This window comes from Pezoporus flaviventris, unplaced genomic scaffold (assembly GCF_033815535.1).
Source record: "Pezoporus flaviventris isolate CSIRO_AGI_PZ_B2104156 unplaced genomic scaffold, CSIRO_AGI_Pfla_v1 ptg000007l, whole genome shotgun sequence".
NCBI classification, from domain to species: domain Eukaryota; kingdom Metazoa; phylum Chordata; class Aves; order Psittaciformes; family Psittacidae; genus Pezoporus; species Pezoporus flaviventris.
In genome coordinates this window covers 10442227-10454032 of record NW_026892555.1, presented here as the reverse complement: position 1 = coordinate 10454032, position 11806 = coordinate 10442227, and the positions used below count along the sequence as shown (strand labels likewise).

General features: G+C 45.0%; 1 long non-coding RNA gene across 1 annotated transcript; it reads right to left on the bottom strand.

Moving 5' to 3' along the window:
* Positions 1-343: 343 nt before the first annotated feature.
* On the bottom strand, positions 344-5311 carry LOC133266302 (uncharacterized). Its single transcript, XR_009742310.1, has 2 exons — positions 5195-5311; positions 344-561 (listed from the first exon to the last, which is right to left on the bottom strand). It is a non-coding gene; the product is annotated as an uncharacterized LOC133266302 (long non-coding RNA).
* Between the last annotated feature and the right edge of the window lie 6495 nt (positions 5312-11806).

The window sequence follows — 11806 nt, the reverse complement described above, 5'->3', positions numbered from 1 at the left end:
GAAGCAAGAAGCTCATGCAGCAGGGACCCAAACCACATGGAAATTCCAGGCTTGCTTCTGAGTGTTGAATTAGTGGGAACTCTTCTCAGGAACAGATTAGAGAGGAAGCACTCTGACACTCAGATGAGTCCTTGCATTTGGGGCAATGGATGCCTCAGTGAATGTCTGTTCCTTACTTAAGCTTCCTTGTTTGCAGAGAAAAGACAGTATCTTGTACTTCCTTCAGCTACTTAAGGTTTTGATTACTTCTGGATATTTTTGGCCCTTTTGATTGCCATGAACTAAGTGCCCATGACTGTATCCTGTAAAAAGAGAGAGCTCAGCCATGCTATTACATTGAGAATCAGGTGGGGAACAAGTGAGATTTATACTTTCCTTTCTGTCACTTTGTCTCACACGTAGGAGTATTTTCACATTAAGCTGTCCAGATGTTTCTTAATCTGTATCCCTCCCTGTCATCCTTCCTGTTCTTCTTGGTCTTCTTGTTTTTTCTTCTGCAATCCTGAGACATTCTTTTTTAAAAGATTTGTTCAGATGAGGGGCTTGCTTGCAGAAGTCCAGCTGAGGGACAGAAAAACATGACTGTTGAATGGCTGTGCTGGTACGGCACCATTGCAGTGAGTGCTGGCTGACTACAGAAAGAGCAGGTCATTAATCACCAACTGAAGGTTGCTCTCTGCTCTAGAAGAAAGGGCAGTTTTCCAGTAGAAAGCTGTCTATATGCAAATCACCACTTCTGTTGGCGTTAGAGACCAGATTGAACGGGTACAGGGGACATGTCGCTGAAGGACATCTCTCGGTTTGTGTCAGGAGACACAGAGAGCTGAGTTAAGAAGCATGTTGATTGACCTGCTACATCTCTTGTTTCTGTTCTGTGGAGCGTAAGCAAATACACATTTTGGAGCTAAATTACACCCATGTCCTTAACTAACATCACATTGCTAGAAAGGACAGGAAACACTGGAAAAAAGCTTTTTCCCTGCCATGTCCTACCTACCTCTTTCACACTTGAATGCTCTCTGCTGTTGCTTATTGTTTCAGAGAGGTTCCTCAGGTCCATGGGCTATGCTTTTTACACTACTGCCTGATCATGCACTCTGAGAGGTTGTGATCTAATCTTGTAAATTGCTCTGAAACACTGCTCATGTAAAAGGTGCTCAGCCTGACTTGATGGCCTTAAGAATCTCTTTTCAGTGTTTGCATTTCAACTCAGTGCTCTGTGTCTCTCTGAGTGCTCCTTTTCATAATGCCTGGAGGGGCAACAGGTATCTCAGGGTTGCAGGTAAAAGACCTTCCAGTGTGTTGAGTTTGTGCACTTGACTCCTATATTCCTTTTTTTTAATACAAAACCAGTGTGTCTCTTTGCATCCTCTACCATATGGCCATGAAGAGGAAACTGTTGGCACAGTGAGCTGTAAGTTGTATTTAACCTACTGGGAAGCCAACAATGGCTTTGCTTGTGTTGAGCACTTAGAGCTTTGAAATCCCATTTCCATGACAGGAAGAAGAATTAGGAAGAATCCCAGAGCGATAAAGTGAAGAAATGATCTGACGGCCTCAGCAGGACTGCAGTGAGATTCAAGCAGACATTAGATCATTGTCACTTACTGCAGTAAGGGACCCAAATTTGGCTTTTGTACCGCATATTATTGTACAAGTTGGCCCAGGTACATCTTCTGTTTTCTCAATTCAGTTTTGCAAGACCATCTTGTTACAAATGAGAAGTTGAGCAGTACTACTTCAGGCTTGAATTCTATAAAACAGTTTGTGTTTCCTTTGCTGCGCATAGCAAACTTAATGGCAAGAACTTTTTGATGGCCTTCCTCTAGTACTGCTGCATACATAAATGATATTCCAGTCCCAGCAAATGGACAAATACATTTTGAGGGTGCAGTCCAAAAGCCTTGTTTTCCAGTCCAAATGCACAGAGCTCTACCAATTTCAGCTGGATTTTAGACGACTGGAAAAGAAACCAGGAACAAATTCATCCCAATCTGCAGTACTGAGATTGACCTTTCAGACCACTTTAACTCCCCAGCACAGGTTCAGTTTAATATGGGAGTAAAGAGGAATCCGCATAGTTTTTGTGGCAAAGGTACCCCTGTCCTGATGGCCTGGGCCTATGGGCTACCCTGTGTGTTCCTCACATTAAGCAGCAGACCTCACACCAAACAGCACTCATGGGTTCAGTGTCTCACAGCAGTTGTAGGGCTTTTTGCCAGTATAGGAAAGGAGCTCATAATTTGGCCCTATAGTTTTTTAACTTCTTCAGTGTTTTTGAATACTGAAAGAAGCCATTGTCCTTATCCAGATCCCCAGGTCTCTTCTCCATCTGTGTTGGCAGTTGTGTCATGGAAGAATAAGGTCTGGGCCAGGAAAACCCCCAAGGCATGGAGGACAAGGGCTGCATATGTGAACCATGTCTCAGTGGATGAGATCTGGCAGATTGCTATGTGTGAAAAGGCTAAACCCCATGTGTTTTTGCGTGTGCTGAGCCATCCTTTAAGTGACCCTCATCAAGGTGCTGCTGAGCTGACACACGTTAGGCTGTGAATGCAGCAAAAAGTACAGAACTGGCCCCAAACAGAAATGGAGAAAGGATTGGACAGCACTGGTAGATAACGGGTGGAAAAACATGTTCCTTCATGCCTTCCAGCCATGCCTTAATGCTGGGTTTAAAAGTGAAGAAAAACACCAGCTTGGCAAGATAAAAAAAAAGAAAAAAATAAGAAAAAAAGGGCTCTACAGATTCGTCTCCCTTTTTTCGTTGAGTTTGCACATTTCACTTCTACAGGGGGAATAACAGCTGCAATCTTTCCTCATCACAATTGCAAAGAAATGATCATCCCCTTTCGCTGCATTTCCTAACTCCCCCAGTTCCTCTTTCAGGTTTATGCCTTTTCTGTATGAAGTTCTCTTGGTAGCATGGAAATTAATTGAAATGAGTGTGACTAAGAGGGGAAGACCAAATAATGTCAGGATTTCAGTAGTAGCTCCTGAGTTGCGTAAGGACTATTTTTACAGTGATTGCAGACAATCTCATGAATCATTGCAAATGTACACAGCTAAACACAGGCTGTTTCTTCCCAAGGCTGGGCCTGAGTGGTTAAAGCTTGTATATCCACAGAGCATGGGTGCTAATAATAACCCCTGCATTTAGACAGCTCCTTGAGCTGGTGTCCTTCACAAACATGATGGGGCCTGATCTGTAGAGGTGTAGCAAAACCACAGCACACATTGAAACAAATCTCCTGCAAGCAACTACCAATTCCTGTAGCCTTCTTGGACTTCCTGCAAAAGACCTCACTCCCACAGACCATTAAAAATGTCCCTGCCAAGATTCTAGAGGTAAAAACATGTTCAAGCCCTCACATGCTGTATTACTCCTTTCCTTCCTCTGTCTGTACATTATTTAAGTGTCTTCAAGGCCAGCTGGAACCCTTAGAGGCCCCTGTTTGAGGCAAATTCTGTACTCCACATACCACTTGTCCAATTTTCCTGTGGAGGCGTTTGAACTTTCTTCTGTCTGTGTGTCTTGCCATCTGCAGTGGGAACTTCTTCCTGAACAGAGATCAGCTGAGATCAGCTCATTGTTCAATGCCCATCTGTAGAACTATCAGCCTAGGCTGTTTCTTTAGAAAGAATCAAAAAAGGAAAAGGGAGAGAAAAACCTATCCTCCCTACTACATGACAGGCAGTAATCCTTATTAAGTTCCTCTATAATCCTTATTGCTATTACCTCTTGCGTCCCTCTCCTCTGCACTCCTTTTTAACTTCTTTCACTCTGAGAAAACTGAGAGTTTTACCCTCTTGTGCTTTTTCCATTCCCACTGACCTTGAGATGGCATATTTCACTTTGGGAGAGGCAATATTAATCAGTGTGGTTGCATGAGTATCTCTAATGCCTCATGGAGAAGGCTTCCTGTGCTTCCAGTCTCAGCTCCTCTTGTGCCTCTTGGCCCCATGGCCGCATTACATTACCCTTACTTACTGCTCTATAGTCTCCATGCTGTCTACACTGACAGGATGCAGCATGGCAATTTGATGACTACAGTGCATTACAGAGATGGATTCCAGCCAGGGAGTCTAGCTCATGCAGCAAGAAGCAGGTGTGAGGCTAGTAAATGATGGGGACTGGAAAGCAGAAATGACATTAGCTGGGACAGAGAACTATGGGGACAGATGAGAGACTCACTTTCATGCAAAGCCTATGCTTGGCGCTTCCATATTACTGTAAAAGTTGTGCAGGCATTAATGGGGTCAGGGAACCCTAAAGTACAGGGTCATAAGACACTGTGTGTCCATTTCCCAGCTGAAAGGTGGGAACTAGTGACTCAGTGGTGAGGGACAGAGGAATGTCATTCTTGCACCATTTATACAGCTGTCAGAATGTAGCTCAGAAGATGAGATTGCTTGGAGTCAGTTTTACAGTGTCACTGTCGTCCTCCAGGCGTTTGTGAAGCATCGGGGTGTATGCTCAGAACATTGCAGATTGAGAGCATGCGTCCATTGAGATGTATATTTACAGTTTGCTGTTGCTCTTAAACCGGATCAGTTTCCTGTTTGTAATGTGACAGTACTGGCTTTGGATGGCCAAGGGGGCTGTTCCTCTTACACTACACTTTGCCTCTGTGCTGAAGAACAACGGAAGGATATGCTCTGAAGAACCTTATATCGAAACATTAAACTAGGTTGCAAATTGCTTCTCCTAACCCTATTATTAGGATTAACAGAGAGAGTTACCCATAAATCATGACAGATTGTGGTTTTTTTTTTCCCCTTCATAAGATATACGGCTGTATTTATAGATTTTAAGAGGTTGTGAAGTCACTGCAAGCAGGCTTCCCTGGCCAGGAGCAAAGGATGCTTGGCTGTAAATTGGAGAAGGATATTTTATTACTAACACATTTATTTGTGAAAACACTGTACAGTGATATAAAATATTCTGCCTTTAAGAAGTATGTGCATAGCCACAGGGGACATAAAATATTATATATCTATGTATGAGGTAGAAATATGATAACAGCAATGTAAGAGGGATGTGCATGTATGTTTATTATAGTATGTAACTGTACTAGTCTTAAAGGATTGAACATGTAGTGAATAAAACACTGGCTTTTGGATTATAGGGCTGGGGCTCTGGGACTATCTGGGCATTGATATGTATTGGTGTAGTGTCTGATATGATATGTACATTTAATACAATTTCTCCAGCTGTGAGCCTCCTGCTCCCCTCTGACCATTTGCTCAAATTGTTCATTTCTGTAATTTTGAAGAAAACTCAAGATTTTGAATTCCATGAAAAAAGAGGGTTGTAAACTTCCTCTCTTAGCCTTCCCTCTGTGCCTTGCTGTCTCTGAAAGCAATATGTTACATAAAGGATGATGAGAAATGAGATGGAAAAACGAGTGTTGTTTCAGTGCTTTTAGAGATCAGTGTCTCAAATGCCCAGTGAACAAGTTTGTTGAAATTGCTGCTCTAGCAAATCCCCAAAATACTAAAGATGGTGAAGATGTGAGAACGACAGACTTTAACTGTAACATGCATCAACGCTCAGGGTGTATTTCTTCTTGGATCCATGATAAACGAGCTAGTTAGCTACCCTTTATCTTAATCCTACCTAATACTAATTACAGCAGCCTGGGCCCTGCAGGGAATGGGGATTTGTGGTAGGAGCTACACAAGGACAAAACCGTGGAAACCAATGTAAGTAAAAGCATCTGCTCCTGTTCATCCTCCACAACAGCCCATCCAAGGCTTAGTCTGGGAAGGAAAGTGGGGCTGTGCGAGTCAGGGGGTGTCTGAGGTGCTGGTCCATGGATGAAGCTGGGTACTACTGGGAGGGAGGTGGGAGCTGTGGGCTGCGAGGGGGTCCCGTCTGGAGGGTTTTGTGCAGGAGCTGGGCCAGTTTGCTGGGATTAAAACATTAAAACCTTAAAGGTGTTGTCAGGGGGTCACTGGGGAGTGAAGGCTGCCGGTGCCCATGCCTGGGGTGTGCAGGGTGCTGCTGTGGGCGCTGGTGGGGAGGGACGGCATCTGGCACAGGGGTGAATCACCCGCGCTCGCCCTTTGTTGTCCCACCTGGGTGCCGGCCAAGGCACCCAGCCATTTTCTCTGAGGTGATCCGACAATATCACAGCACAAGCAGGGCAGGCCGCCTGCCAGGAGCCAGGCTGCTCTTCGGCTGGTCCTGAGAGAGAGTGGCTGCTCAGCCCCAGTGGCTGTGAGGCCTGTCTGTTGTGGGCCAAGTGCCGTTCGCCATCCTGGCCCTTGCCTCCTGCCTGCAGCTCATGGTGGCCAATGTGGGAGCCCACATCACATCCCCAAAGCTGAGAGGAGTGGGGCCATAGGATCCAACCGCTTCCCTCTGGCCTTTGGAGCTGCAATGCTATCAGCCCTGCTTTCTCCAAGCCTTAGCCTCAGTACGCCTCTCCTGCATTGCCTGTCCATGGTGCAGTGTCCTGGGGCTCCTGAAGGTGCTTGGTCATATCGCTGCGCCTGCTCCCATCTCCATCTGTCCCTGTGAACGTTCAGCACTGTCCTTTATCTCTTGCAAACCCGCAAACAGTAATCCATTCTGCAACCCAATCTGCTTCTCTCATCAAGATAGATGCATATCCCAGCTTTTATTAATCCCACTGCTCGCAGCCATTCGCCTCAGTGGATGCTTTGTACACAGAGGGTGAGCTGCTCTCCTCCCCATACCACTCGCACTGATGTCATGCTGGGCTGCTCCTGCCTTGATGCACTGAAGGACACGTGGAATCTTGCGAGGTAGAGCCCAGTGCATTGCCATGCAGGTTGGGTGGGACAATTCAACATGTATCTTGCTCTATTTTTTCACCCCAAACTATAAATGCTTAAAGATGTGAATATTTTGTTCTTCTGCGATGCACGTGTTAGAGAGCAGATGCTCCCATCTGTGCATCACGATGCCTTTGGTAGGAGGGATGGGCACTGGGGGGTCTGTACATCACATTGCACAGAGTGATGTTTTCTCCCTAATACCTCTTGTTGACAAAAGAGTGCTTTGGGAGATGCTGAGGAGAGAAACAACTCTTTGCCTATACGGCTTGCAGTTAAAGCCTGTTTGCTGGGGAAGCAAATTTTTCTTGCTGGATGAAATCCACCTCTATGCCAAGATGCAAAAGAGCATCTCACCGTTTTGCTGAGCTGGCACCTGGGGGGTGAATGACCTGCTTGGTGAATACAAAAACAGGCTTTCTAAAACGGTGCTTATTGAGCTGCGGGACAGATTTAATTTATCTGAAGTTAAGGTGAGTCCATGGTATTGAAGATGTCAAGGCCAATGATACATGGTTAGAAGTTCACAAAGCGAGAAAGAGCACGAGAGACCGTAATTTAGTTTAATGTGTTTAATTTGTGGTATGACAATGTATTTCATCATCCACAGACATAGTCCACACAGGTTAGAAATCCCCTGGGGACAAGATAAGTCAGGAGAGTGCTTGCTTTAATGTCATCTGTGGGGACATCCACAAAGTGAGGTAACTGGTAATTCCTGGGGAATAGAGGAAAAAAAAAGTATGAATTTCTCAGATTCTGAGTATTACTGGGTATCACTTCCCAACTGATATAACTACCATAAAGGCAGCAAGGCACAAAGAGGGTTAGTGGAGCAAAATTCAGTGGAAGACAACATTGAAATGCCTTGAGTCAGCCCTGGAAAGTTCATTTGTCCTTACTGACGTGTGCTGCCAGGACTCTGCTGTGGTGTGCTCTATCATACCACCTCCTACTTGAATGTGAAATAGTAGGTTTCAACAGGCAGCCTCTTTCTTCATGGGAGGTTACTCCATTTCAGTGGCTTTATATCGCTACATACTCTGGAATTTCTGAAATGTTCTAGGGGACAAGTGATGACTGCTTGGAGCTGATTACGGGCAGCAGGAAGACAGCAGCTCTTTATGTTCAGCTTTGCTTCTGGTACACTTCTGGGTGTGGGGAAGTAGCAGGACTGCCTTTTTCTTGAAGCGCCTGTACAAGCATCAAGCAGAAAGGTTGCCTTCCCATGACACATACTAAGGCAGGTTACAACAGGGTTTGTTGGTTATGTCACACAGTTGATGTGGTGTGGTAACACAGCATGACAGCAAGATGAAATGCAAGACCCTGTGTCAAAGAGTCTGCTTTCAAAACATAGCCTGCTCCTTACCACCCCACAGGGCAAGAAACTTTTCACCCAGATGTTGCATGCTCGCTTTCTGGTTTGCGCCTCTGCTGGGATTCTAGCTCGAGTTTATATGCCGCAGCGAAGCAGGAGCTGAGGAGAGATCAAACAGGCACAGGGAGCAGACACTGGGTGTTTTGCTACTTCCCCTTTCTCTCCTGCACTTGTGTCACTTTAAGAAGAATAGACGTGCATTAACAGCTCTGAATATGTTGTTGGGCACTGCTGAACACATGGCAAATCCCAATGTTGTTTTTCCAAATTCACTGGATTTTGACAGGAAACACAGGTCAAGGTTTAATGCTTATGAAAAAGATTCCCTTAAGTCCATGAGGGAGCATAGCACAAGTTATTCTCCCTGTGCTGCTCTGGTGATGGCCCTCAGCTCTGTCCTGGAGGTATTTACCTCTGTGGGCAGGACTATGGTGTTAATTATAATGCCCCAGGAAATAAGGTAATTGTGTAATATGTTAAGGAATAGCACCCCTCAACCCAATAACCACTTTCCATTTCATCTTGTTCCCTTTTCCAGGCAGGATCCTATGCTTACATTTGTGTCTGAAGTACATAATATAATGATGACCAGAACTTAATTGTCCTGTCTGACTACATGCATTTATATCCACTCATTTAATGGATATAATAGTTTATTTACCTATTTCTAATGACCTCATTTGTAGTCAGCTCTATTGCTTGCAATGGTGATGTATGGAGACAACAGTATCAATATTGCTTCTACCACACAAACACAGGTAGTGCAGAATGGTGATGAGCTGCTGCAAGTAGAAGTACACCTAGGGTCCTTGTGATCTAGGAGGCTGGAGGTAAGCTTAAAAGAAGGATTTAAATATCTAATTGCTAACTTAGACCCTCAAAACATCTGTTTCATTTTTTGTTTCTAGGCACTGTCATTTCTGACAGGAATGTCTCCATTAACTTCATTACTTCGACATTTGCCTCTGTATATCTCTGTGGAGAAAGAAGTTTGCTTCTTCATTAATGGGATTCACAAAGAAGGTGCACTTCCTGTCTTGCAGTGGTGGTCCAGTCTGACTCTGAAAACAGCATATGAAAACAAATACCCTCATGTCTAGAGAGGATGAGAGTGCTGGGGAGCACCTGTGGCATGTAGGAGGCCAAAGCTCAGATCCACTTTTCGCTGTTGGTAGGGAACCCAGGTATGCATGCAGCTCCATGTCAGCTGGGTCTCTGAATCATTATGAATGCCTCTGGATGGTGGGCTTCTGTTTTACATTGCAAAGTATTATTTGGAGCAGGGACTGGAACGTGACTGTCCCAGATGATGGTATAGTACACCAGCTATTTAATTATAGTCACAATGAATCCATAGAAAGATTACAGCATCGAAGTCTCACCTCTAGAGAACAGCAAGCCTAGACATTAAACAAACTATGAATTAGGAGGTATGTAAAGCTAGCAGGCATCAGGTTTTCACCAGCAAAGTTGTGGCAGTCCCTAACATCTCTTCTAGGCATGTCTGCTTTGTTTCTGCTTTGCTTTGAACAGAGTACTGCCAACACCCCCTACAAGATCCACAATCCCTCCTGCTCTTGTTTGTCACCTAGGGCCTGAGCCAAAAGGCATCCCTGAGCACACATAGAAAATCAGATATTCCCCCTAAAAGTTGCATCCATGTATTGTTGTGGTTAAGGCATTCATCCAGAACGTGGATTCATTCACCCGGAACCTCTACCTCTTTATGAGCGGAGGCCTGAACACACACCTCACATGTAGCTGTCCCATTCGGCAGGTTGGAAGATGTCCCCCGAGTGGGACATTCTCCATCCTTCGGCTGCGCATGGTCTCTGCAGCACGGGGCAGAGAGACAATTCTTCCCTTCCAGCGGGGCCGAGGTTTCCGCACCGCCGGAACCCCGCTGGTTTGGAACATGGGGCCGCGCTGCCAGCAGGGCCGACACACGGTGGCGGTGCGGAGCCGGTGTCGCTCTGAACAGGGGGAAAGAGGGGGAAAGGAAGCCCCCGCGCAGCGGTGGGTCCCGCAGTGCTGCTCCTCGGGAGGAAGTCTTGGCGTGCTGCTCTCAGAGCTGGAGGAGCCATCGGGGAAGAACGGGCTCCGAGGGAAGCCGAAGTGAGTGCAAGAGCCCTGGCGATGGCCAGGGTTCCGTAAGACAACCCTTTAATAAGAGGGACTGAATAAGAGGGTGGACCAAATTCCCAAAGCATAGATTAGGCTTGCTTATTCTCTTTGTAAGCATACAGAGAACTATCAGATGTCTTGCTATTGTATTCCTATCAAACAGAAAAGTAAGTGTGACTCCACATTCCCAAAAGCCTCTTGAGAGATGGCAAAGGTGACCAGGGGGATTAATTTTACTTTCCTAGAGCTGCTGTGGGTGGGAGCTCACCCTGCAGTTTTAGTTACCCAGAAGGACCTCCAAGCTGACAGAGCAAAGGCATCAGAAGTCCTAAAGAGAGAATTTCTCTGGGAGACACACTGTGAAAGCACTTCTGTGATGTGGGCAGTAAATGTCCCTTTGGACAACAAGTGACATAGGGCTTTCTGCTAAGGGCCTTTTCATGCTAGGGACACTTGGGAGACACAGTTGCCAGAGGGAAGCTGGGACATTTCGCTGCTGCTAGGCTTTCTGGGAAGATGCAGTTACCCAAGTGGGCACTCGTGCTCTCTTTTGTCTGACAAAGGGGATAAGTAAGATGATCCATTTGCTGAAGAAGCAATTTCAGAATGTGTTGATATAATGTCTGGTAGAGTGATAGTGTGGTCCAGTTTTTGGGTCAGGTTTTGGTTAGGGATGTCACGAGATAGACATTTATAAATGCTTGTATAAGGAAGGTTTATTTGGGAACTTTGGTGTGATGGAGGAATAGAGACGATGGGCTGAAGATATTAAAAGTTAAATATATTTAAAGTCTTGTTTGTTCATTGAGTGGAAACAGCTCTTACTCCAGTAAAACCACCAGGTTCTGTAGCCATCAGGGAATGTGAGAAAACAACTCATGAGTAAGTTAACAGAAGACAGGTTGCTTTTTCTAAAGGGCCCCAGATTATGCCTGTCATGTAGAAAAACCCAAACCAAAATAGAAAGTTTCTGTTCCAGCATGGCTGTGATGAGACATTATAGTATTAATTCTTTAAGATGGTGGAAATATGAAGGGAAATACAGATCTAAACCAGAGTGCATTAATCCTAGGAATGTCTACAGCAGAAGAACCTATCATACTCTAACTTTTCAAATCCTAGGAGACAATGCTCTCCCAAGAAACTTCCCCAAAATGCTCCTACGAACTTATTTCAGAGTGGCCACTGACCAGCTATTAAGTATCTCCTTGGGAAAGCAGGGATTTATGCTTGGATTAAATCTAGAAGACTAAACTCCAGTCCTAAAAATTCCCTAATCCTCTCCATTTTACAATCTGATCAGGAAAAAAAGAACTCCCTGAAAACCAAAACCAGAAAAGCATAATTTAAAAAACAGTGGCAGGGTTTTCTATGAACCACAGCACTACCTGGTTATCAGTTTTACAGTGGCCTGAACTTGACCTCCAAGCAGAGAATTAGCTTCAAGCAGGCACCACTTAAACGGGTGAATTTTAGTCTGTGTGATTTTAATATTCC